Consider the following 27,195-nt stretch of genomic DNA (forward strand, 5'->3'; position numbering starts at 1 on the left):
CTCCACCAGGAGTCCTATCTGTTTTCACTTGTTTTTTGTTGTCTAGTATTTCTTCTATTTTGTCAGCTAAGGACTAGCTCTTAACAATTGCCACTTATTTAAACCTAAAAGAGCCCTGGGTAGTGTAGCTCAGTGGATCGAGCGTGGGCCTGCTAACCACACGATCAAAGTTCGATTCCCAGTCAGGGCACATGCCTGAGTTGCAAGCCAGTTCCCAGCAGGGGACTCATGAGAGGCAATCATACACTGATATTTGTCTCCTTCTCTCTTTCCCTTCCCCTCTAAAGATAAATAAATTTAAAAAATCTTTTTTTAAAAAACCTAAAAGAAAACAAAGGGGTGGAAAATATCTCAATAGGTTCTTTAGGTTTCCAAGACTCAAATTGCTTTAGGTGTTTGGAAGATAAGATGGTCAACAGCAAAAGCACAGGAAACAAAAGTAAAGACAGACAAATTGTACTACATTAAAAAACAACTTCTGTGCATCAAAGGAAATAATCAAGTGAAAAGGCAACCTATGGTATGGTAGGACACATCTGCAAACTGCATTTCTGATAAGGCAGTAATGTCCAGAATATATACAGAACTCCTACAATTCAACAACGAAAAGAACAACAGTCTGACTAAAAATGGAAGGACTTCAATAGACAACTCTCCAAAGATGATAAAGAAATGGTCCACACATATATAAAAAGACTCTCAATATCCCTTACCATTAGGGAAATGCAAACGGAAATCATGGTAAGATATTACCTTATATTCATTAGGATGGTTGCTACGAAAAAAAAAGAATAAAAATGTGTGGGTGAGTATGTGAAAAAATTGGAACCTTTATGCACTGTTGGTGGAAATGAAAAATGGTGCTCCTATATGGGGGTTTCTCCAAAAATTAAAAATAGAATTATCATATGATCCAGTCATTCTATCTGGGGATACATAAAAAAGTAAAAGCAAAATTTCAAAGAGATATATGCACAGCCATGTTCATAGTAGAATTATTTACAATAGCCAAGAAGCAACCAAGAATCTGTCAACAGATGAGTGGGTAAACAAAGGTACTGGCCATACATTGTGGAATACTGTTCAGCCTTGAGAGGACAGGAGAGTCTGACACACGCTACAACACAGATGAACCCTGAAGACATTACACTGAGTAAAATAATCCAGTCACAAAGAAACAAGTACTCTGTGGCTGTACTTACATGCTGTATCTAGAACAGTCAAATTCAGAGACACAGAAAGTAGAACTGGGGTTGCCAGGGGCTGCGAGGAGGAGAAATGGAATTGGTTGTTGAATGTGTAAAGTTTCAGTTTTATAAGATGAAAAAGTCCTAGAGGTGGGTTGTACAACAATGTGAATATACTTAACACCACTCAACTTAAAAATAGGGTAATACATTTTGTTGTGTGTGTTTTTTTACCACAATTAAAAAAAAGTAAATGTGACTGTACTAGTGCTAAAAAACACAGGTCTTATAAATGACTAATTTTGGGTAAAAATGGCAATGAATCAGGAGGTTTTACGAGGACAGATCTTTAATCTTTATTGGAAGCACACTGTACTTTCGCCGGGCATATATGTGTTCAACTGAGAAAAAAAATAAAATTAAAGAATACTTACAAAATATACATTTATAGTAGACAAACATCTATGTTAAAAGAAATATCGCATTAAGGTACTATATAGGTTTTACTAGTTTTACTAGGTGATAGAGTATTTTCTTATCTAGCATTACACACTTAACTTCTGTGTATATTTTTGAGGAACATAATTTATACAAAAGTAAATATTGACTATAAACAGGAAATCTCAGCCTAGGGCTCCTCAGGACACAGGCTATCAACACAGCTACTTTCTATTTCCCCCAAACACGAATGCCCCACGTTCTCTGGTGAGCATATCAGAGAGGCAGGGAGTTTCTTTGTTCGCACTACTTCAATCTTAGCAGCTGACAAAAGACCAGTGTCACGGGGAAAGTACTTCACTACATAACATCTTGGCTCCCCTCAGCGCACTGCCACTCCAGCCACTGCCACCCTTCCTCCCCGGGCTCAGAGTTGAGGGAATAAAATTAATTTAAGTGGTTCCAGATTAAAACAATTGCAGGCACGCCAGAGACTGGCTGCAGACCCTTCAATTAGCTTTGAGATTAAAGGAGCAAGGGCAGGTATTCTCGGGCTTCCCAAGAGTGGGCTCTGTGTTTACAATGCCGACAGTGAGACGAGCAGGCAGGCATCAGAGGCTGGGAGGCAGAGCTCGGGGGCATGCAGGGCCTTGTGGGGCTTCTCTTGGGAACTTTCAGTGATACTGTAAGTATCGAAGATGCTGCAGATTGTACACCTACAGATTATATTCTCTAACAGTCACACAGCATGACATTCAAAACGGAAATACAATTATTGAGAAATCTTTTCTCATTTTGGTATACAATCTTTAAGACTCTACAAAATAAATTGGTCGCTGCTATAAATTCATTAAGCATTCAGTTTCCCAATAAACAACTGAGAAGACTATTAATTCAGTCTAACTAAATAAAGTCATATAAAATAAAAGGACAATGTTAAAGAATAAGAATTTGCTAAGGGGAACTGCTTTTGGAAAGAGGAAAATCAGTAGGCACATTTACAAGGGAAATTAACTTTCCACTGTATCCTCTTTTGTAAACCTTTTGAGTATCCTACCTCCTGGGTGAATGACCCAAATCGACATTATCAGAGATATGGACGAGGACACTGAAGCAGCTCTAGAGACACAGAGGTTCTCAGTCAAGGCTGGAGGGAAAGATGTCCAGGAAAGAACCTTCAGTGAAGCAAACTGTGGAACAGAGGCTGTACTCTGCCCCGCCTGTCTCTAAGTCAAGGGTGAGTGCCTGTGGCACTTGGGCTGGTGGAAGTTCCCCTCCATTTCCGTATATGGTGTGCATGTATGTATATGTGAGCGTGTACATACAGCTGACTCTTGAACAACATAGGTTTGAACTGTGTGGGTCCATTAATATGCAGATGTTTTTCAATAAATATATTGGAAAAATTTTGGAGATTTCCTTACTGCCATGAAGCAATTGTATTGATTACATGAGGCTACCTAAAGCCATCGTATTACTGGGGTTTTTTTATTACTAATGCATGAAGTGTTATATCTGTAAATAAATATGAATTTTTCATGTTATCCTTTGGTTTTTATTGTGTTAGTACTATGTATAACATCTACAGTGTTTTACATCATGTAGCCAATATTAACGTAAGTACTGGCAGATGGTTCACCCTGTAAATAGATGATAACAACTTACAGTACTGACACAGTACAGTACTGTACATGCATTTTTCTTCCTTAGGGTTTCTTAATGAAATTTCCTTTCCTCTAACTTTATTATAAGAATACAGTATATAATACCTATAACACAGACAGTTAATTGGTTGCCTATATTATCAATAAGGCTTTAACCTACAGTAAGCTATTGTAGTGAAGTTTTGAAAGAGCCAAAACTTGTGTGCAGATTTTTGACTGTGCAGGGGTGTCAGTGCCCCTAACCCCCACATTGTTCAAGGGTCAACTGTACATACAGATCTATTTTTATGTTAAAAAAATAAGTAACTGTTCTAAAAGAAACAGAAAAATACCCTAATTAGAATCTACATTAAAAATATTTTTGTTCAAGAAGGACAAACAGATATTTTGATTTTCAAGTAGTAAGTGAATGAACTAAATGGTAGTCTTTTTCACTTTTTGTATTTTCCTCATTCCAAATTCATGGCGACCATTCATTCGTCTCAATAAATAATTTTCTGTCAAAATCAAATGCACACAGTTCACCAGTTAACCATTTTTATCTGTCAATAAAAAGCAATTAAATACATTGTGTCTACCTCAAGAAGATAGACATTAGATGTAATTTCTTAAAATTCTTGTTTTGCCCTGGCTGGTGTGGCTCAGTGGACTGAGCACCAGCCCATGAACCAAAGGGTCATGAGTTTGGTTCCTGGTCAGGGCACATACCTGGGTTGCAGGGCAGGTCCCTGGCAGGGGCATGGGGGGTGTGCCATAGGCAACCAGTGTATCTATCTCTCATACATCAATGTTTCTCTTTCTCCCTCCCTTCCTGTCTCTCTAAAAAATAAATAAATCTTTCAAAAATTCTTGTTTCAATACCTTTGTTAAATTCAAAATAATTTCAGCTTAGTAACAGACCTTTAGCTAAGGATGGATTTTCAAAATCAGCACAAAATGAAAATATTTTTTCCTAAAGAAACAATGTTGTGTAACTTCCCCCAACTAGGTTAGTTCCTCTTAGTCTATGTCCCTACTGTACAACTTAATTCTCCTTTCCCAACACTGATTGTACTTATATAATTCTGGTGTCTGTCTTTTCTGACAGACTCAAAGTTCCGCAAGGGCAGGTTCCAAGTCTGTCTTGTTCCCATTAGCCACAGGGCACAGAGGAAGAAGTCTTCCAAAAGAATCTGATGAATATACTTTGAAAGATATAAACCTAAACCAAAGGAGTGGTAAGATTTACAGATATTCAAGGGCAAAAGAGACCCTGAATGAAGATTATGTAACCAATCAAACAAGAAAGATCTACATCATAGTTAAAAATAGCGTAAGGATAGAAGAAAAAGTTATTTGCCTAAACAATTAGTCTGACAAAATGAAAGCATATGTTCTCTATGCAAAATTACTAAAAGCCTCCAGAGTTTTGCCTGTCTTATAAATATTATTAGGCCCTGAGTCACAAAATCTTGAAAAATATCCACTAGTAACTTCCAAAATGGAATTATAACGCTATATTCTCAAGGTATGTTATTATTAAAAAAAATCGCCTTATTAGCAGACTATTTCAGAATTCATTTTATATTAAGGAGCTTTTAAATAGAACTATGAGATGGTAAATATCCTTGAACACACACACACACACACACACACTCACACACACAGAGCCAGAGTTTCATTTTGACAATTCTTGAAAGAAACCCAAATCTTAATATTCTTTACTGACTGTATATAGCTTTTTGGCATGTCTACACTTATGCAATCTACTGCAGTTGAATTAAATCTACTCATGAACTTGTATTCAGTTTCAACAGAATTAATCCAAAGTGGAAATTCACACTTTTTCTAAACCAAAACAAAAGTTTTCTGCCACATGGCTAATTAAAGTCACATGCTTTCATTTTTTAGTTTTTTGGTAATTAGTACTATTTACAATTTCTCCAATTACAGTTGACATTCAACATTGTATTAGTTTCAGGTGTACCCATAGCAGTTGACATTTATATAAACTACACAGGGATCTGATAAGTCTCGTTCCCCCCGGGCACCAGCCAAATGCTCTCTTGCGCAAGCTTATGTCTTCCGTCAGAGCAGGACAGAGGACAAGGCATGAGTGCATTCCTTCCATCGGCGGAACTGCCCCACAAGCCAGGCATTAGGAAACTTCCTTCAGAAGGCCACCCGGTGAGTATTTTCAGTGCTGTGGACCCTACGGTCTCTGTCACAGCCGCTCTCTTCTGCCGCGGTGGCACAGAGCAGCCACACACCATGGAAAAGGCCACATGTGGTGTGTCCCAGGAAAACATTTTTATTTATGCATACTAACATTTGGATTTTACGTAATTCTCCGGTGTCACAAAATACCATCTCTTTTTGAATTTCCCCCCAATAACTCAGAAATGTAAGCTCCATTCCTAGCTCACCAGGCACGTCAAAGCAGGCCCAGCTGGGTTTGAGGGTCAGTTCGCTATTTCCTGCCCTAAACCAACTCTTCAGCAAACCTGTTTGTATCACTTACCGTCAGTGGAACCTTGTCCTCACTCCCCCCAAAAAGCCCAAATGACAAAGTCAACAATCGCCCAAAGGGACTTATCTTAATTTTTAGGTGGGAGTTGGAAAGCTATTGTATTGGTCTAACAACAGGGGCAGCAACTAACAGGAACTTAGAGCTTACCATGTTGTAAACAGGGTTTTAAGCATTTTAAGTGTGTGCTAATTTATTTCTCACCACAGCCTTGAGATGGGTATTTTATGACCACCATTTACTCACAGGGAACTAGGTAGAGAGAGGTTAAGTAACTTACCTAAACTCACAGCACTAAGAAACGTTGGAGCTGAGGCTGGAGACAGGAAACGGGTTCTGCTTTGAACCACACCTGCCGCGAACCTCAAAAATTTCCCCATTCTTTTTTTAAAAGTTACCATTTCAAATGGCAATTCTCAGAAATTAAAACACAGAATAAGCACAGACAGAAAACAACGTAATAGAGTTAATGGCTATTCCAAAAGAGCTAATCCTTAGATTGAGCCTATGCCGACAATAATAAAAATGGAAGCTTGACTCAAATCATTGCAAGCCTCAGTGTTCTCAGGGAGAAATTAGGAACAATGGTCCCTGACTCCCTCCTGTGTGAGCGGGCTCATGGGAACACACAGTGAAAATGCCCCATAACAGGGCTGCAAAAGGCAGGTCACAGCGATTTTCTCTAAGTGACTGTCTTGACTCTCCTAATTTAAATTTGCCTCAAGCTTTGTTTAGCCAAATGGCATTTATAGATTATAACGTTTGTCTATTACAGTGATAAGGACACCTTTCCTGTAACAGTTACAGATTAATCTAAATCACAACCCACTTGCATGACCTGTATTCTTTGCTAGGTCTTTACCTGACAGTTGGTTCTGTGTGCAGATTTTCCAAATCCAAGTGGATGCCCACTAACTAACTCCTCAAGGGTCAGTTGAAACAAAATTTAGGGGAAAGATAAAAATTTATTTCAGTGTAGTCTTACATTGCCAAACTGGCTTTTAGAAATTATAATAAAACTCTATCACTTTAAATAAATCCAGAATAAAAACCCCTTTGAAGAACTTGACATTTTAAAACTTTGGCTAGCCAAGGAAATAAGAATTACTAAACCTGAATTCATTCCAGTTATTCCTCATTGGAAGGTAGTTACTTGCCAGAAAATTATTTCAGCATCTATTAGTATTATTTAACCTCAAAATGAGGAAACTCCAATGGCAGATGATGTCTACAGCACTGGGGATCACGGGCAAGGCCAAGTACATGATAATAAGATACTGAGGATGTATTTAAGACAAAAGAAACTCCCAGAGAAATATTCATGTGGCAAATATTTTTAAAAAGTCTAATTTTCTCAATTTTTTTGCTTTCCCAAAATGTTTGCTTTCAGTGAATTATATAGTTCTATACTATGTTTGACTGCTTTGGTAAGAAAGAACTATTTGTCAACAGGAAAAAAAGAAAAAGCTCTTGGCCCCGGCCAGGCAGGTCAGCCGGTTAGAGCACAGTCTCAGCATGCCAAGGTTGTGCGTTCCATCCCATCAGGGCACATCGCAGGAATCAACCAATGAGTGCAGAGATAAAGTGGAACAACAATTCAGTGTCCCTCTCTCCCTCTCTCTCTCTCTCTCTCCTTAGCTATTAAAATTTTTTTTTTTAAAGAAAAGCACTCATGTTACTTGAAGGTGCTCCTAACAAAGTATATACTGAAGGAAAATCTCTGGCTTAGAAATTGTCCTCCCGCCGATTCACTTTCAAAAGTCCTAATCTAGGAGTCCTTCCTTCCCCCTCTTCTCCCTCACTTCCCAGATCCAGGTTTTCACCAAGTCCCGTTGGAGCTATCTCCTAAAAAGCCCTCAGATATGTTCATTTCTTTTCATCTCCGCTGCCAACTCCCTGGTGGCAGCTGCTATGTCGTTTCCTGAAGGAACCACTGAAAACACTTTGACTGCTTCCCCTCCTGCTCCTTCTCTCACCAACAGAGTCACAGTGATGTTCTCAAAACAAAAATTAGAACATACCACCTGAGACAGAAAACCACTCGGGGCTCTGACGGGTCCACGAGGTATTATCGCACAGTCCAGGCTAGGCCTGTTTCTCAGCCTCTCCCTGCACCCCTCACTCTCACTTTCTGTGTCCCAGTCACTCTAGCCTTTCTCCAGTTTTCTGAACGTTCTTGGGTCTGCAGATGGAGTCTTTAGAAATGCTGGCCCCACTCCCTGTGATGCGACATTTCTTCTCAGTTAACTTGGATTCACCCTTTGCACCTCCTTATGAGAACTGTCTCCGACCTACTCTGGCTCACACGCCCACGTTAACAATCTCAGTGAACCCTGGCTCTTTTCCCTTTGAGTATTTACCATAATTGTAATTTTACTTGGATGATGCCAATGACCCCCAACAAACAGGAAGTTCCAGAAGGCAGGATTCACATCCCTCGGTGTTCATAAGGTACCCTAAGCAGCTGCCACAATAACAGAACACACAGGAGCTCAGTCGGTATTTATTTATATTGGTTATATAATTCCTACACCCCAAATTCATCCTTCTGAAGTATACAGGTCAGTGCTTTTTAAAAAGTACAGTCACGAAGTTATACATTTATCACCACTATCTAATTCCAGAACATCCACCACCTTAAAAAGAAACCTCACGCCAGTCACCATTCACCCTACTCCGTCACTAGAAATCACTCATCCACTTTCTGTCTCTGTAGACTTGCCTGCTCAGAAAACTTTGTATAAATCAAATTATATAATATATGGCCTTTTGTGTCTTCTTTCACTTAATATTTTCAAGGCTCAGAAGCACTGCAGCATGTATCAGTACTTCATTCCTTTTTATTGCCAAATAGTACCCCACCACACGGATATACATTTTGTTCAGCTTTTCATCAGATGATGGACACTTGGGCTGTTCCCACCTTTTGGCTGCTGTGATTAATGCTGCCACAAACATGTGTATACATGGTTCATGTAGACATGAATTTCTCTTGAGCATACACCTAGAAATGGAATAGGTATATTCCGTACAGGTAGAAGCTGAGTCGTGGGATCACTCTATGTTTAATCCTTCAAGGAATTACAAGACTGATTTTCAAAGCAGCTGTTCATTTCTGTTCCCACCTATAACTTACGAGGTTTCCAATTTCCACATATCTCTACCAAACATCTTTTGTCTGTCCTAATTGGTGTAAAGTGTTATATCATTGTGGCTGTTCTCTAACAACTAATGATGTTGAACGCCTTTCCATGTGCTCCCTGCCATTCTGTATGTTTGCTTTGGAGAAATATATATTGAAGTCTTTAGCCCATTTTTAAATTGGGGTTTCTGGTTGCTGTTGAGTTGTAAGAGTGCTTTATGTGTTCTTGATGCAAGTCCCTTAGCAGATACATGATTTGCATCTATCTTCTCCCATTCTGTGGGTTGTCTTTTCACTTTCTAGATGGTATCCTTTGAAGCACAAAAGTTTTAAATTTGGGTGAAGTCCAACTTATGTATTTTTATTTTGTTATTATGCTTTTCATGGCAATCTAAGAAACCATCACCTAATCCAAGGTCATAAAGATTTCAGCCTATGTTTTCCTTAGTTTTAGTTTTAGCTCTTACATTTAGGTCTTGGATCCATTTTGAGTTAATTTTTTTGTTCATTCTTTTACAAGTGGATATCCATTCTCAGACCATTGGTTGACAAGACTATTCTTACTTCTACTGAACCATCTTGGCACCCTTGGTGAAAATGAATTTACCATAAATGTATGGATTTACTTGGACTCTTAATTCTATTCTGTTCATATATATACACAAACACACACATATATCTATCTATATCTCCTTTTGTCTTGTTTATTATAGCTTTGTAATAAATTTAGAAATTGAGAAGACACAATTTCTATTTGTGTCTTTCTTTCTTTTCTAATTAAAGTCTATTTTGGCTATTATGGGCCCCTTGCATTTCCACATGAATTTTAGGATGAGCATGTCAACTTCTACAAAACAGCTGGGATTTTCATAAGTATCACATTAAATCTGCTGATTAACTTGAGGATATTACCAGATTAACAATGTTAGGTCTTCTGGTTCAAGAACATAGAATGTCTTTCAATTTATTTATGTCTTTACTATCAACAGTGTTTTGAAGTTTTTGTGTACAAGTCTTACACATCTTTTGTTTAGTTTATTGCTAACTACTTATTCTTTTTGAGGCTATTGTAAATATAACTGTTTTCTTAATTTTGTTTCTAGATTGTTCACTACCAGTGTATATATATAATACAATTGACATTTATACTGATCTTGCACCTTTCAGCCTTGCTGACCTTATTAATTATTTAAGTATATTTTATTGATTATGCCATTACAATTGCCCCATTTTTTCTTCTTTGCCCCCCCATTCAGCACCCCCCTTCCCTTCAGCATCCCTTTCCCTTAGTTCATGTCCTTGGATCATGTATGTAAGTTCTTTGGCTTCTCCATTTCCCATACTATTCTTAACGCCCCCCTTGTCTATTTTATACCTACCATTTATGCTTTTTATTGCCTTTACCTTTCCCTCATTCTCCCCTCTTCACCTCCCAGCTGATAACCCTCCATGTGATCTCCATTTCTGTGATTCTGTCCCTGTTCTATTTAGGTTCACTTAGTTTGCTTTAGCTTTTTGTTTTTTAGGTTGTTGTTGATAGTTGTGAGTTTGTTGTCATTTTATTGTTCATGGTTTTTTATCTCCTTTTTCTTAGATTAATCTCTTTAACATTTTATATAGTAACATTTCATATAATGTTGAACTTCTTTAACTTGTCCTTACCCGGGACACACTTTATCTGCTCTTCTATTTTAAATGAAAGCTTTGCTGTTCACAGTAATCTAGGTTGTAAGTCCTTGCTTTTCATGACTTGGAATACTTCTCTCCAGCCCCTTCTTGCCTGTAAGGTTTCTTTTGAGAAATCTGCTGACAGTCTGATGGGTACTCCTTTATAGATAACTACGCTATTCTCTTGCTGCTTTTAACATTCTCTCATCTTTAACCTTGGGTAATTTATATGGTGTACCTTGGTGTGTGCTTCCTTGGGTCCAACTTCTTTGGGACTCTCTGAGCTTCCTGGATTTTCTAGAAGTCTATTTCCTTTGTCAGATTAGGGAAGTTCTCCTTCATTATGTTTTCAAATAAGTTTTCAATTTCTTGCTCTTTCTCTTCTCCTTCGGGCACCCCTATGATTCAGATGTTGAATGCTTACAGTTGGCCCACAGGTTCCTCAGACTCTCCTCTTTTTAAAAAATTCTTGTTTCTTCATTCTGCTCCAGTTGAATATTTATTTTTTCCTTTTGTTCCAAATCTTTGAGTCCCGGTTTCTTTCCCTTCACTGTTTGTTCCCTGCATATTTTCCTTTATTTCACTTGGTGTAGCCTGTACCTCTTCCTTAATTTTTTGAGCACATCAATCATTTCTGTGCATATCCTGATTATCAGTGTTCTGAACTCTGCATCTGATAGGTTGACTATATCCTTGTTGCTTAGTTCTTTTTCTGGAGCTTTGATCTGTTCTTTCATTTGGGCCATATTTCTTTGTCTTGTCCTACCTGTTATGTTGTAAGGGGCAGAGCCTTAGGTATTTGCCGCCGTGAGGCAACCCAGGTCACTGCGTTGCGGCACTGTATGTGTGGGAGTGGTCAAAGAGGGAACAATGCCATTTGTTTGGCTCCCACCCTGCTTTCAGTCACTTCCTTCCCTTTCCACAAGTGGATTGTGCCCTTTCAGGTGCTGATTCCCAGGTGGGTGGGTTTATGTACATTCTAGGATCCCAGGATCCCATGGGCCCCTCCAACAGACTCTGCTGTGAAACTGGGAATTTCTCCTGCAGCTGCAATCTCCATAGGTTTTTACAACCAAAGGTTGTAAGTATTGAGGCTTTAGTTTCCTGTGCTGGAACCCTGGGTTGCATGGTCTTACTCCCCGGTTTTTCCTCTCAGCTTACCCGAATGTGAATGTGTGATACCCTGTTCCGCTGCCACCACCCTGGTCTACTAGCAGCTGCCTTGTTGCACACACTCACTGCCCTGGTTTCCTGTCGCCGCCCCTCTACCAGTCTGGATGAATGTGTGTTTAACTCCTTGGTTGTCAGGCTTCCACGCAGTTTGATTTTCTGGCTGTTATAGTTGTTCTTTGTTTTTAAATTGGTTGTTATCCTTTTGATTGTGTGAGAAAGTGAAACGTGTGTACCTATGTCTCCATCTTGGCCTGAAGCTCTGACCTTATTAATTCTACGTTATTTTTTTGTAGCAGAGTCCTTAAGGTTTTCTACATACAAGATCATGTCATCTGCAAATAGAGAAAGTTTTACTTCTTTCTAAATTTGGATGATTGTTGTTTCTTTCTTTTTTTTTGCCTAACTTCCCTAGTTAGAACTTTCACTACAAGCGACAAGAGAATAATACATTCTTGTCTTGTTCCTGACCTTAGGAACAGTTTCAGTCTTTCACTGATAAGTATGTTGGCTGTGGGTCTTTGTAGATTCTCTTCCTCAGGTTAAGAAAGTTCCTGTATTTTGGGATTATATCAAATGAAAAGGCTTCTGTACAGCTAAAGAACACATCAGTAAAACACAAAGAGAATCAACTATATGGGAAAATATATTCGCCAATGATTTCTTGGACAAGGGTTTGATCTCCAAATGCATAAAGAACACATATGACTCAACACCAAGAAGACAATCCAATTAAATAATGGGCAAAGGACATGAACAGACACTTCTCCAAGAAGACATACAGATGGCCAATAGACATATGAAAGGATGCTCAGCATCACTAGCCATCAGAGAGATGCAAATTAAAACCACAATAAGATAGCACTTCACACTGGTCAGAATGGCCATCATTACTAAATCAACAAACAACAAGTGCTGATGAGGTTGTGAAGAAAAGGGAACCCTAGTGCACTGCTGGTGGGGATGCAGACTGGTACAGACACTGTGGAAAACAGTATGAAATTCCCTCAAAATATTAAAGATGGAACTGACTTTCACTCCAGTGATCCCACTGCTAGGATTATACCCTAAGAATCCTGAAACACCAGCCAAAAGAACCTATGCATCCCAATGTTCATAGCAGCACTGTTTATAATAGCTAAGTGCTGGAAACAGCCTAAGTGCCCGCCAGCAAATAAGTGGATCCCAAAACTGTGGTACGTTTACATAGTGGAATACTATGTGGCAGACAGAAAGAAGGAACTCCTACCTTCCATGACAGCATGATGGAACTGGAGAATACTATGCTAAGTGAAATAACCCAGGCAGCAAAGGCAAATACCATGAGATCTCACCTATAAGTGGAACCTAATGGACAAACAAACAAATGAGCAAAAGAGAATCAGAGACATGGAAATAAGAAAAAAACTGACAGTGACCAGAAAGGGTTGGGGCGGGGGGAGGATAATGGGAGAAAGAAGGGGAAGGGTCTAGTCAAGGAACATGTATAAAAAAACCTATGGACATGGACAACAGTGTGGGACTTGACTGAGGGAGTGGGAGTCGGGGCAGGACAGAGAAGAGCAGCTGGAGAAAAACTGGGACAATTGTAATTGAACAACAATAAAAAAAAGGTTCTATTTCTAGGTTGTTGAGTGTTTTTGTCAGATAAAAGACAGATTTTCTCAAATACTTTTTCTGTGTCTATTAAGATGATCATATACTTTTGTTCATTATTCTATTAATATAAGTTATTACATTGATTGATGTTTTGTTAAACCAACCTTGCATTTCTGAGATATATCCCAGTTAGTCTTTTTTTTACAATGCTCTTTATGTTACTAGATTTGGTTTACTAGTATGTTGTTGAGCATTTTTGCATCTATATTTATAAGGGATATTGTTCTGTAGTTTTCTTGTATAGTCTGGTTTTGGCACCAGGGTTAATACTGATTTAATTTTTAAAATATATTTTATTGATTAAGTTATTACAGTTGTCCCACTTTTCCCCCTCATTCCCCTCCACCCTGCACATGCCCTCCCACTCACATTCTCCCACTTTAGTTCATGTCCATGTATCATATTTGTAAGTTCTTTGGCTTCTACATTTCCCATACTATTCTTACCCTCCCCCTGTCTATTGTCAACCTACCATCTATGCTACTTATTCTCTGTACCTTTTCCCCCTCTCTCCTTCTCCCACTCCCATTGATAACCTTCCATGTGATCTCCATTTCTGTGGTTGTGTTCCTGTTCTAGTTGTTTGTTTTTGTTTTAGGTCTGGTTATTAATGGTTGCAAGTTTGCTGTCATTTTACTCTACATGTTTTTAATCTTCTTTTTGTTTGGTCCCTTTAACATTTCATATAATAAGGGCTTGGTGTTGATAAACTCCTTTAACTTGACCTTATTTGAGAAGCTCTTTATCTTCCCTTCCATTCTAAATGAAAGCTTTGCTGGGTAGAGCAATCTTGGATGTAGGTCTTTGGATTTCATGACTTGGAATACTTCTTTCCAGCCCCTTCTTGCCTGTAAGGTCTCTTTTGAGAAATCAGCTGAGTCTTATGGGATCTCCTTTGTAGGTAACTCTCCTTTTGTCTTGCTGCTTTTAAGATTCTCTCCTTCTCTTTAATCTTGGCTAAGGTAATTATGATGTGCCTTGGTGTGTTCTTCCTTGGGTCCAATTTCTTTGGGACTCTCTGAGCTTCCTGGACTTCCTAGAAGTCTATTTCCTTTGCCAGAATGGGTAAGTTCTCCTTTGTTATTTGTTCAAATAACTTTTCTACTTGTTGCTTTTCCTCTTCTCCTTCGGGTACCCCTATGATTCGGATGTTGGAACGTTTAAAGATGTCCTGGAGGTTCCTAAGCCTCTCCTCATTTTTTTAAATTTTGTTTCTCCATTCTTTTCTGATTGGATTTTTTTTCTTCCTTCTGGTCCACTTCATTGATTTGAGTCCCAGGTTCCTTCCCATCACTATTGGTTCCCTGTACACTTTCCTTTATTCCACTTAGCATAGCCTTAATTTTTTCATCTAATTTGTGACCAAATTTAACCAATTCTGTGAGCATCCTGATTACCAGAGTTTTGAACTGTCCATCTGATAGGTTGGCTATCTTTTTTTTGCTTAGTTGTCCTTTTTCTGCAGCTTTGACTTGTTCTTTTGTTTGGGCCTTTTTTTTTGGGGGGGGGGTCTTGACACACCTGTTAGGTAGTGAGGGGAGGAGCCTTAAAGGCGGAGCCTTAGGTATTCACCCAGGCAGGGTAATCCAAGTCGCTTGGTTGTGACACAGTAGTGGGGGAGGGGGTCTGAGAAGGAAAAATGGCACTTGCTCCGCCCTCTGCCAGATCTCAGTCACTTCCTCCACTTCCCCAAAGCAAACTGGGCCTTCTGGTGCTAATTCCTGTGTGGGTAGGTTTGTGTAAGTGGTGGGACCCTGTGGGTCTCTCCACTGAACTCTCCATGAGGCTGGGAGTTTCTCCCAGCACCTCAACCCCAGAGGTGTTTTCAATTTGTTTTGAGGCTTTATTTTTCTATGCTGGGATGCTGGGTTGTGTGGTCTGTCTCGCTCCCCAGTCTCGCCTGGTTTATCTATGTGTGAATGTGGGACCACCCAGTCCACCAGCCACCTTGCGTGCCACACCCCTCCACAATCTGCTGCCTCGCTGGGTCCACCAGCCACTGCTTTGCCATGAGCCCTCTCTGACTGCCTGACTCCGGCCCTCCTACCAGTCTGGATGAATGTGCCTACTTTAACGTGTTGGTTGTTGGACTTCCATACAGTTCAATTTTCTGTCAGTACTGGTTGTGTTTTGTTTTTAAATTGTCGTTGTCCTTATTTTGGTTGTGCAAGGAGGCACCATGTGTCTACCTAGACCTCCATCTTGGCTGGAAGTCCAATACTGGTTTATTAATAGAATTAATTTGGAATTATTTTCCCCCTCTTTTAATTTTTAGAGGACTTTGTGAAGTTTGGTGTTACCTATATTTTTTGGACCATAAGACACACCTAGGTTTTAGAAGAGAAAAATAGGAAAAAAAATTGAAGCAAACATCGTAAAATATTTGGCCCTGGCTGGTGTAGCTCAGTGGATTGAGTGTGGGCCTGCAAACCAGAGGATCACAGTTTGATTCCCAGTCAGGGCACATGCCTGGGTTGCAGGCCAGTTCCCAGCAGGGGACACATGAGAGGCAACCATACATTGATATATTGCTCCCTCTATCCCTCCCTTCTCTTCTAAAGATAAATAACTAAAATTTTAAAAACTGTAAAATATTTGATAACATAAATACTATTTCACCAATGTAAATGTAAACAGAACAGCAGCATTAACAACCATTATTCCTCCTAAATTTGGTGGGGTGAGCATGTCTTATAGTCTGAAAAATATGGTAATTCTTCTTCAAATCTTTGATAAAATTCAAAAGTAAGCCATGTGGACCTGGGCTTTTCTCTGTGGGAACTTTTTGAAAATTGTAATTCAGCTGCATTATTTGTTATAGGTTCATATTTTCTGTTTCTTCTTGGCTTAGTTTGGGAAGTTTTTGACTTTTAGGAATTTGTCCATTTCATCTAGCCATGTAAGATTTGGGTATATAATTCTTCCTAGTATTTCTTTATAATCCTTTATTTCTGTAAGACTGGTAGTAATGTACCCTCTTTCATTGATGATCTTAGTAACTAGAATGTTCTCCTTTTTTTGGTTGGTCAGTCTAAAAGTTTGACAATTTTATTGATCTTTCTAAGGAACAACTTTTGCTTCATCAATTTTCTCTATTCTTTTTATTCTCTGTTTCATTTATTTATACTTTAAACTTTATTATTTTCTTCTTTCTGCTTGCTTTGGTTTAGTTTACTCTTCCTTTTGTAGGTCTTTAATGTGAAAGGTTTGGTTATTAATTTGAAATTTCTCCTATTTTTTTTTTAAAAAGTAACATTCATAGCTATAAATTTCCTTTTAAATACTACATTCTTTAGCTGCATCATATCAATTTTCATATTCATTACTTTAGGTTAATTTATATCAAAGTATTTTCTAATTTCCCTTCTTATTTTTTCTTTGACCCACTGGCTATTTAGAAATGTATTGTTTAATTTCCACATATTTATGCATTTCCCAAATTTCCTTCTGTTATTCCTTTCTAAATGTATTTCACCATACTCAGAAACATACTTTATATGACTGCAATCTTTTTTACATTTATTGAAGCTTGTTTTAGGGTCTAACAGATAATTTATCCTGGAGAATGATCAATATGTATTGAAAAGAATGTGCATCCTGCTTTTGTTTATTGGAATGTTCTATATATTGTCTCTTAAGTCTCAACTGCTTACAGTGTTAGAACGGAACCCAAACTGTTCTGGTCTATTGAGGAGGATGCTCTCCTTTTCAACTGTTCACCATACTAGTTAATATCACCCTAATGGTAAGAGGGATGCACAGTAAAGTCCTTACTTTGGATTTGTTCTTATATATCTACCTTGAAGAACTTGAAAGAAAGCAAAGTAAGAAATAAATATAGCTGTTCGGTGTTTTCTGAATAATTTCCTGTCTATCTCATGGGTACAATGCAACTAGATGATGGCAAAGCATCCCGCAAATAAAACATGAATATAAATGGGCAGTGAAATGTAAAAATGCTATTTCAAACTACTACCGAAATTTAGTTTGCCCAAATACTGAAAGAAAAATACCACTTTATGATTAAAAATTCATTTATGATACATTCTTTCAGAAAGAGCATCCACTGCAGACTTTAAGAAGTGGACCAGATGAGGCAAACCTGGGAATTATGACAACTGCATCAATGTGCAATAATTATCTAGTCAAATGTCTTTATTAATCTTGGATTTGTGGCATTTCCCCAAAATGTCTAAAATAAAATTTGTTGACTTTCTTCAACATACTTAGAGAAGATAATTGGATTTTCAAACTTAAGAGAAAAACACAAAATAGTATTATTTCTTATCATGAAGAGCACATCTATATTTACTGAACAAATACACGGTATCTGAAATCTTAAGCAAAATCCATAAAGATATTTGCCTTATTCTACTTACCACTTTAGTAAAGTACTAAGATTTCTCGACATATATTTATATGGATATGACTTAAATAATGATTACTGAATTATATAAAGTTACAAATCCAAAGGTATGCTTAGCTTTGGTTCTGATTATTATATAATCAACACCAAATATCTCACATATAATATCCGGGAGCTGCTACTAAATCACTACCATGTTTATGTGGGCAACAGGAAAATTAGATTCCAAAAATACATCAAAAGTCTCTAACAGAATAAAATACAGAGCTCCTGCTTCTAGGGTGAGAGTTTATATTTCCAAAAGATAGAACCCAAAGTCCAAACCTAATACCAATATGATAAATCTGAGGAAATAATTTTTTAGTTTTAATTTTCTAGTTACCCTGAGCAGCTACTTTTGTATCAGTGCATCCTCTTATTAAAAGTAGTGAAAGAAATTTACTTCTTGATATTGCATGGTAATGATTTTGAGACTTGTAAGTGGCAGTGTTAAGAAGAGAGGGGTGCTCTCCATTCCAGATTAATGCCACTAGCTATATGATCTAAGATTTTTGCACCCTTTTACCTCTGTATTTTCTCCAAAACTGAGCCTTTGGCACCACTTTTCTATTTTCCACTCAGTTTCTGTGAGTTCTTTTTTTTTTTTTAGTCCACATGTAAATGATACCATCCAGTATTTGTCTCTTTCTGGCTTATTTCACTTAACATAATGCCCACCATGGTTCATCCATGTTGTCACAGATGTCAGGATTTCCTTCTTTTTAAAGGCTGAATAATATCCACTGTATACATAACCATAGTTTCCTGATAAATCCATCCCCTGGTGAACACTTAGGCTATTTCCATACTGTGGCTATTGTGAACAGTGATGCAATGAACATGGGAGTACAGATTCATCCTTGAGATACCAGTTTCGTTTCCTTTGGATATGTTCCCAGGGTAGAACTGCTGGATCATATGGTGGCTCTATTTTCAACATCTTGAGGAACCCCCATACGGTTTTCTGTACCGGCTGTCCCAGTTTATATTCCCACAAACCACATACAAAGGTTCCCTTTTCTCCACATTCTTGTCCGCTTTTGTTATCTTGTCTTTTTGACAGTAGCTATCCTAATGGGTGGAAGGTGGTATCACACTGTGGTTTTAATTTGTATTTCTCTGATGATTAGTGATGCTGAGCACCTTTTCACATACCTGTTGCCCATTTTTATGTCTTCTTTCCAAAAACGTTTATTCAAGTTCATTGCCCATTTCTAAATTGGGTTATTTGGGGGTTTTTTGCTATTGAGTTGTGTGAGTTCCGTGTTTATTTTGGATATTAATTACTTTTGGAGTATGTGGTTATCATATATCTTCTTCCATCCATAGGATGCCTTTTCATTTTGTGGATGGCTTCTCTGTCTATTCAGAAGCTTTTTAGTTTGATGTAGTCCTACTTGTTTTTTTTAAATTTAATTACTGTTCAAGTACAGTTTTCTGTCTTTTACTCCCATCCCAGCCCACCCTTCCCCCACAGTGCTCCCCACCTCCCTCCCATTTCCACCCCTGTTAGTTTATGTCCATGTGTCCTTTATACTTGTTCCTGTTGATGTAGTCCTACTTGTTTTCTTTTGCTGCTTTGTTTTTAGGAAAACTGTAAAGGGTATATGAGATACATAGTATTTATTACAATTGCAGTATACTTAAAATTATCTCAAATTTAAAAGTTTAATAAAAAGTAGCAAGGTGCTCACAGCACATTCTCAAGGATAGTTACACTATCCATCTGTGAGTACAGCATTCCCATTTTTTAAGTGGCCTTCATCCAGTTTATCCACATTCTAGCCTTGCTGGGGTCAGCCCATGAAGAAAGGCAAGATTTATATAGACAAAGGAGGAATGTCTTGAAGTTGTAAAGAACACAATAAAACATATTAACATTTCAAGAAGTAGGTCTTGGGCTATATTTGAGAGTCTGAGATGACAGAGGCATAAACAAGTATTTATGACCTAAGACAAATGCCTCCTTTGGTGCTTTGAAGTATTTTTTAAAAATCGAATAGAATTAAATTACAAAGCTAACGCACTTGTTTATGCAGCTGGTCTTTTATAAAACTGAGAAACTTTAAACCTACAATTCTAATAGGCTTACTGGTGACACCCCGATCCTTTAAAAAATAAATGAAACATCATAAATCATCTGACAGTTGTTAAGCTTAGATTTTTACCATCACTCAGATGCTTTAAAAATAAAAAGCAACATGAAAGAATAAAGTCTTGTTTTGTTAAGATAGAAAATAAATTATACTATTAAATGCCATTTAGAATCCTAACTTCAATACTTAGGATTAAATTGGCATAATATCCTTGGTCATTCCTGAGATTTGATGCAAACAGAGTAGTTTTCTTACAAAATATTTCAAAACGCTGGCACTTCCTGTGATAAATGGAGCAGTAAGGCTTTGGAATTGCAATTGGGTATATGTAAGTACTTCATATGGGCAACCAGACTGCCATCTTGCTGGATATCTAGCATTATGAATTTATTATCCGGCATCCAAAGGAATATCTGAATACTTATCCAGAGTAAAGGGTTGGGGTTAAGCCCTTCTAATTTTAAGCTACAAATTTAGGACCACATTATAGCTATAGAGTTCAACCTTTATTTTCTGGCTAGTTGATTTCAAGAAAAATATTCACATACCTTGAAATGTTTGAGATTCAACAGAAGAACAGTAATACCTAAGCTTTAGCCACAGAACCTAAAAGTTTTTAATAAGCTAAGTTTCAAGAAAATAAACTACGGGAGACATTCTCCATGACCTGACTGAAAGGTAGTCTAACGACTGGTCGATGACCAGTTCAAGTGACATTCCCATTCAGGTAAGTATGCCTTCAGCGCCCCTGGACTAGCAGCTGGGCCTATATCAGACTGTAGCCATTTTAGGATTTTCTAGTCCATTTTAAGATACAGTTACCAAATCAGCAGCCTCCAAATAAGGGCTTACCCACTGTCACATCCCTGTGACGCTATAGACAGGCACTTGATAAACACTTGAAAAATGACTGAGTTACTGATATCAGAAACCCAACTTCTTATTTCTTGCACATTACATTGTTACTAACGAAGAATTCCTAAAGATTATTTAATTTTAAAATGTACATATGACTTCTCATGAAATTATTATAAAATACTGAATCTGTACCAAACAATATTTTAATATATGTGTAAGTAAAAAAATAAAATAAAATGAACACATACCTTCCTACTACCCAGCTTAGGGAAAAATAAAAAACATTACTAGCAACTCTGAAGTCACCTTTATGGCCCTTACCATTCCAATTCCAATCCTCCTTCCCATACATTCACCCCAATGATCCTAAATTTTTTACTGTCCTTTCCTTTATAGTGTTATCCCATGTTTCCTTAGTTAACATAGTGTTTAATTTTGCAAGATTTTGGATGAAATTATATTGATTGTTTGGGATCACATTGGAAGTATTCTTGCATGTTCATGAGATTCCCCCCAGTCTGGTATGTTTGAATATACCCATTTCATGCCTTGTCTTGCTGATAGATACCAAATTCTTTCCAGTTTTCATGCATGTTTCTCTGTGTACATTTGCAAGTGTTTCTACATCTCAGAGTGAAATTTCTGGATTGGTATACACACAAGTTATTACATAATGACAAATTGTTTTATATTATTGATTCAATTTATTTAACAACTAGCAAGGGTAAGAGAGGGCAGGAGGCTCCATCTCCTTGCCAACATTTTTGCCCATCTGGTGGGTATAAAACACTGTCTCCTTGTGATATTTTTTAAAGCTATTTTTCCATTCCTTTGAAGTGAAATGTACATAAAATGAAACACACAAATCTTAAGTGCACCATTCTTGAAGTTTTACAAAATGCATATACCTAACCCAAACCTTTACCATCACCCCAAAGAAAGTTTCTATATAATTCTTGCCAGTCATGCCCTGCTCTGTCCCATTGTTTTGTTCCTCTCTCTCCTAGATAAATTCTGCTTGCTCTAGAATTTCATGAAAATGGAGTAACACTGTATGTATTCTTTTGTATAACACTTCTTCGATAGTATAGTAAGATTCATCCATGTTGTTGCAAGGATCAGTAGTGCCTTTTTATTTCTGATTTATTTACTGCTCTCCCCCACCCTGCTCCCCACCTTCCAGTCACTCGCGTCCAGTGTCCGTGCCCGAGTCCTCTATTCGTGTCCCTTTGCCTGCGCCTTTCGCTTGTTACACCCCGCACCGTTCTTCTCGGTCACTGTCAGTTTGTTCTTTATATCCAAGTCTCTGTATTCAAACTTTTTCCTGCCCCCAAGTCATGATGATATTCTGACTTTTCCCTAAAGGTCTTATGGTTTTAGATTTCATATTTAATCCATCTCAAATTAATTTTTATGCACAGTTCAAGGTAGGAATTGAGATTTGTTTTTTATTCCACAGAAATATCCAATTGTTTTAGCACTGTTTATTTAAAACCTTTCTTTTCCCCACTGGGTTGCTTTAGAGCTTTGTTGGAAATCGAATGACCATAAGCTGTGGTCTATTCCGGCCTCTCTGGTCAAGTGCAGGCCTCTCTGTCCAAGTGCGACGATCTGTTTGTGACCCTTACAACAGCGCCACATTGTTTCAGTTATTGTAGCATTGTGATCGTGTTACCAAGTCCTCCAGCTATGGTTTTAAACTTGCTTTGGATATTCTCAGTCTTTTCCATTTTCATATAACTTTTAGACTAAATTTGTCAATTTTCAGGAAAGAAATAAGCCTGTGAGATTATGATAGGGATTGTGTTGAATCTATAGATCAATTTGGGGAGAACTGTCATCTAATCCAGTCTTCCAATCCATGAACACACCATCTCTCTTCATTTATTCAAATCTGCTATAACTTTTCTCAGTAATGTTTTGTTTTTAATGTGAAAATTCTGAATATATTTTGTTAAATGTTTGTAAATGTACTTTTATTAAAAGTGGGATATAGGCTTACTATTTATAATCTCAATTCAAAACTACTTGTTATTCATTAGGGCTGTTCCACCATATACGTTCTCTGTGGAAATATTAAATGCATCAAAATTCCAAGCATATCTGTTTAATAGTACATAGTACATTCTGTGTAGTGAGCAGGACAAGAATTTCTAAAAATGAGACAAGGGCTCTATATCTTGGCAGTAAAATAAAGGAATGGATTTAGTCCAAGAACATACATGCTGGAAATTGGATCAGGAAATTTTTATAACCCACTCTCACTTTAAATATATTCTGTGAGGGGCAAGAAGGGTTAGATACACGATCACTGGTGCCTGGGGCTGCGCTGATCCTTTCAGTGCGGGACTCTGGTTACCCAACTCTGGTCACCTAACTGTTCCACAGGCAGCTCTTTTACGACTTCTGGCTCACACAGCCATGACCAAGGGTTTCGGGAAGAGAGTAAGAAGTATGTAGTTTCGACTTTTGAGCAAATAGAACAGAAGCTCCTTTTCCTCTGGTTTTGCACTTTGCATTGTTTCTTTTCTAACTTACTAGTCTCACTTATTCCACTTTGCTGTTGTTCCCTTTTCTCATCTTTGCTTCTTCCTGGCATCACAGATTTCATTCTCCGTATCTTCAATATCCGATTCTTCAGACTTCTGCATTTACCAAGATATGAAAATGAATGGAACAAATTCCTCATCATTCCTAAAGGGCGCCTCCACCTTTGCGGGACAGAGGACGCCTTCAACCCTAACAGGCATCCTCTGTCTTCGCCCTTTGCTTACTCCTGCTGGCTTCTTCTTTCTGGCTTCCCTTAAGTCTTTTCTCCGTAGGCCTTAACTTCCTTCTTACATCCTTCTTGATCAAACTGGTCCTCTTCCTGAAGCCTTCCTTTCACTTTAGTAAGGCTGATACTCCTGTGATGCTTTTCCTTAGACCCTTTCACAACGGACTTCCACACGGGTGGCCACTGGTGAATCAACTTCCCTTCTTCAGTAAATGTCATTTTCTTATTAATTTAAAATGTCCCATTATTTACCTTCTTTGTTTGTTTCTGTGACTTTCTTGATTTCTGTGCTCTGATATTTCTTTTCCTGACTTCCATGGTTAACAGCAGCAGATGAGAGAAACGGAAGTCTGTAAGAAGTGTACCTGCAACAGCATTAACAGTGCTCTTTGCTACAAATACTGAATTTGAGGGCCTCTTGTTCATACTCCTTTCTCCCCTATTCCCCGTTGTCCACCCCTCTTCCTGCTCCTCTTCCTTTCTTCACCTAGTTCCATTAGCCGGCTTGGCTCCTTCCTCTCCTGCTTCTGGTCTCTTTCCACCTTACTGAAGGACGGACATTTTCTCACTGAAATAAGCTCTAAATTCTTCCACGTACTCATTGGTGAGGCTCATAAACAAGTCATTGGTTAGTTGTTTCTACATTTTCTGAGAAATACTATCCAAGATCTCATAGCAAGCCCAAGCCACACAGCATATTTGGGTAAAAGTAACTTGTTCAAATAAAATACTTCTTCATCCTTCATCAGATATATACTAACATATGTGGGAAACAAAACACCTTTGAGCTCTTTAATGATTGATCTTGGGCTAAAAATGACTCTGGTTTTGTTTTCTAGAAGCCCATAAGTTTTTCTGGATTGATTTTTTATTTCCTTCATAGGCACTTTCTCCTCAAGAAGTTGCCATACCATCAGTTTTTTCTTCTGAGGGAAGCAAAATTAATAAAGCTTCATCATCTACTTGGCAGGTCTATCTGCTCTGTGAATACGAGTTGGCAACCTCTAGGTAATCAAACGGAAGAACCCAGTTCATGGCCTGAATACTCGATGTCCTGGCTGCGGTATTTGTAGCAAAGAGCACTGTTAATGCTCTTGCAGGTAAACTTCTTACAGACTTCCATTTCTCTCATCTGCTGCTGTTAACCGTGGAAGTCAGGAACAGAAATACCAGAGCACAGGCAGTAGAAAACTCAGTTTACATACTAAACCTCTTCACCACTGGAAAAAATATACACAATACTCTTGTTCAGATGGCTTTTCAAAGAGGAATACAAGATACTTTTCTTTTTCTTTCTTTCTTTTTTTTTTTTTACTATAGCTCACATCCTACGTAGTTTTCCTCCAAAGTGACAGGGGTCTTATATTTTAATTTTCTTACCAACCCAAATACATGCCGAGTTTCTCAAACTCAAGTGTACAAAGTCTTTTACAGATTTGATTTGTCTTGCCTGGAATAAAACAAAGTTACTGTTATGGGGGATACTTTTTGATAACAACATTCATAGTATCAGCAAAGTCTACAGCCAAGATGCTTCTTCATCATGAACTAACTTTGGAGGTTGGTCTGAATACTCACTGCTTCTTCCTTGTGTTTCAATAGCCCAACTTGTATGCAAACAAGTATATTGACATGGTTGGTCTTCTCACACAACTTGTCTCAGGTCATTTCCATCAATGATGGGACTGCTGAAAAGTCCATGAGTCTTTCCTACTTTCTGGAAAACTAAAAGTCCTGAGAAACAATCAGTTCTCTCACAGGTAGTATTTATCAGAACCACAGTCCACCTGTCAGAGTTTATTACAGATGACAAGGAGCTTCCAGTCCTGGGACAAGAAAGTCAAAGTCTTGCCAGATCCCATTCTAGCAGCTTCATGTATAACTTTACCTTCCAAAGCTAGGCTCAAAAAAATTAAAAAGTATGTTCTTTAGGTACATTGCCTCAAAAAAGGTGCAAAGGAATAATTTTTGAAAACATTTTTTAGTTTAAAACTATGTGCCCATTGACAAATTTGAAGGACTGTTTGGGTGGATATAAAAATCTATCAGTTACCTATTCCTTTCTTCAAAATCTTTCCCTAAAAATCTTCTATTTGATTTTCTTACATTAAATGAAATCTGAGACTGACATAATTTCCCACACATAAGTAAGTCAACCTATTTGTCTGGCTCCCCAAAGAAATCTTTCTTTACCTTGGGTCTAGCAACTTTACTAGGCCCAGACAGAGTACGACCCCTTCCAATATTCAGGTTCTAGTTGTCTTTTATTTCAAAAATGCTTAACCTCTACGCATTGGTTTTACTTTATTAGTTTGTATACCTCGTATCTACAAGTATACATGCAATAGATCTGCTCTGCCTGTTTTCTGTATCAGTGTTTCACAAATTGAGGGACACGTGGGGGTGTATGAAGGCTTTCCAGAAGATATGTGGGCTCAGAGAGTTTTACAACAATAAATTCCAGATCCTCCATTTCCATCCTTCCTATTACTTATCTTTCTGGGAACGTACCTGCAGGCAAAGTATCATGCCAACCATTTTCTCATTTCGTCTTCCCCTCCTTCACGATCACTCTTTCCCACTTTATTAAAGAAATACAGAACCACCCATTAATCCTGTCTAGTGCATTTCCATGGAATATAATGCCCCCATGATGTCATATCTGTAAATCCTCCTTTTATCAAAGCACTACAATAAGGATCTGCTCTTTCCCCATTATACATACATATAAGACACATATTTAAGAAATGTGGATTGTGGGCCCATGTTAATATACTGTAACTACAGAGGTCTAATAGCATGAAGTAGTAATGGGGGCATTTCTACTTAAGGACCTTACCTCTTCAATACCTTTATGATTGTAAAAGAATCATTTAAACTCTGGGACATTTTAATGAGCACAAAGAACTATTAAAAGTAACAGTATCTCATAGTATCCAGGCAACACATAGTAAGGCTCTGTGCCTCATTTATTTACCTGTATTAGACTTAGAATTCAGCTATGAGATAGTTGTCATGGAGACATACATGAACATATTTAAGTTGAAAAATCAAGTTGGACTTTCATTGACAGAAAAATGTCTGATTTGGAAGACAGGTTTGAAATTGAAGACTGGCTTTGTCAGTTAAATACCGTGGCAAACATTTTTCCCTAAATTGAGTGATCTACATTTATAGCTGCAAGGCTTTGATAAAAATACATTTCAGAAATATTTAAAACAAAAGTTTCTCTAAAAATTCACACACTGGCAAGTATATATTAAAATTAATGTTTTTAATACTACTTTCTAAGTATATCGGGTTAAACAAGATGCTTCTAAATAAAAAAGTAGTAAGTTCAAAAGTCATTTGATAAATCTTAGTTACCCCTTGTTATTTTTTTGACCTCATGTCTAATTTTCATTCTGGAATGTAAAGCTCTTTTTAATTATAGTATAGGTGACATACAATATTATATTAGTTTCAGGTGTAGAACATAGTGAATTTCATATTTATATACCTTACAAAGTGATCAGCACACAAAGTCCACTACCCATCTTTCACCATACAAAGTTATTGTGATATTACTGACTGCATTCTCTATGCTGGACTTTACATTCTTGTGACTTATTTATGTTACGACTCTA

General features: G+C 37.7%; 1 protein-coding gene across 5 annotated transcripts in view; it reads right to left on the bottom strand.

Moving 5' to 3' along the window:
* Nucleotides 1-27,195, bottom strand: part of ZNF438 (zinc finger protein 438) — a 173,995-nt gene that overhangs the window by 43,861 nt on the left and 102,939 nt on the right. Inside the window, exon 1 of one of the 5 annotated variants that reach the window (XM_037037246.1) lies at nt 3,998-4,027. The exons of the other annotated variants lie outside the window; for them this stretch is intronic. The gene's annotated coding sequence lies outside the window, so the exon portion shown is untranslated. Of the gene's footprint in view, nt 1-3,997; nt 4,028-27,195 lie in introns of those variants that run through there. 5 annotated transcript variants of the gene reach the window in all.

The sequence above is a fragment of the Sturnira hondurensis genome, unplaced genomic scaffold, assembly GCF_014824575.4.
Source record: "Sturnira hondurensis isolate 20B ecotype Veracruz unplaced genomic scaffold, ASM1482457v3 Scaffold0022910, whole genome shotgun sequence".
Classification (NCBI taxonomy): Eukaryota; Metazoa; Chordata; class Mammalia; order Chiroptera; family Phyllostomidae; genus Sturnira; species Sturnira hondurensis.